This window comes from Papilio polytes, unplaced genomic scaffold (genome assembly GCF_000836215.1).
Source record: "Papilio polytes unplaced genomic scaffold, Ppol_1.0 DF821067.1, whole genome shotgun sequence".
NCBI lineage: Eukaryota > Metazoa > Arthropoda > Insecta > Lepidoptera > Papilionidae > Papilio > Papilio polytes.
Genome location: NW_013528137.1, coordinates 1,305,355 through 1,306,514, shown reverse-complemented (window position 1 = coordinate 1,306,514; position 1,160 = coordinate 1,305,355). Strand labels below are relative to the sequence as shown.

The 1,160-nt window shown below is 34.5% G+C and overlaps 1 long non-coding RNA gene across 1 annotated transcript; it reads left to right on the top strand.

Annotated features, from left to right (window-relative positions):
* Positions 1 to 1,160, top strand: LOC106109739. The gene is made up of 3 exons (XR_001226028.1): positions 1 to 27; positions 415 to 554; positions 1,108 to 1,160. It is a non-coding gene; the product is annotated as an uncharacterized LOC106109739 (long non-coding RNA).

Sequence of the window (1,160 nt, the reverse complement as noted above, 5' to 3'; positions counted from 1 at the left end):
GGTGATGCGACGCCGGAACTCTATGAGGTTACTACATTAAACGAATGAAAAAACGATATTTTAACCGACTTAAGGAAGAAGATTCTCATTTCATCTGTACACTGTTTTGCCATTAATTTTGGTAACAATGTAACTTAAAAAAAATTGTTTCGGATAATGTTGTTATGCACCTGTTGGCTAACTTATCGGTTTTAGGTATACTTGTTTTCTATTTTCTTATGTATTTAATTACCTGTCTTGTATACTTATATATGTAAATAAATAAGTTAGCAATGATAGCAATTACACTAGTGGGTGGCCTTGGTGTGGTTGATTTTAAGATGTCAACAAGATAGAAATTGCTTGTTTGGTTGCATAAATAGATTTCTTTTAACATTGTCACTGTTGAAATTAATGGTTGGTATCCATTGTAAGGTGATGATGGACCGAGAAGCGATGATGAACCTCGTAGCTCAATCGTCTGACAATCACTTGCGGTTCATCGACGCTCGCGANGACCTGCTGATGACGCGCGCCAACAACTGGCGAGACCATCTTGTGTCCGGGACTAATGAGTAAGTTGACAATACGTCACTTTAGAAGATTCTAGAATAAAGGAAAGGAATTTTGTCTGTTATAAGTATTTGTCCGTTTCAAGATCTTACTATCGTTTGTTAATTTAAAAAAAAGCTTTCATAGGCCAGTCTGGAAGAACACATCTTTCAGATTTTGTTCTATATTTATGTCAAACTAGCTTACGCCTGCGACTCCGACCGCGTGGTGTTAACAAAAACAAAAATGAGTAGTATGTGTTCTTCCACACTATCCCATTTATACTAAACCAAATTTCATTGAAATCCGTTTAGCCGTTTAGGCTACAAAGTCTAACAAACATCCATCCATCCATGCATCTAAACTTCCGCATTTATAACATTAGTTAGATTTCATCAAGATCCATTGACTTGTTCCGGAGATATTCCAACAAACATCCATCCATCAATTCGCATTTATATTAGTTTAATAAGATTTTTAGGATATCTACTATATTTTTTTTTACTACACAGTGACAAAAAGGACTTGATTATTGTTACTTGTAACCTCAGGGAAATAATTGTATTTTGTTTATAGCAATGAAATAAAAAGGAACAGAGATAGAATACTGGAGATTAATTACTTTATTG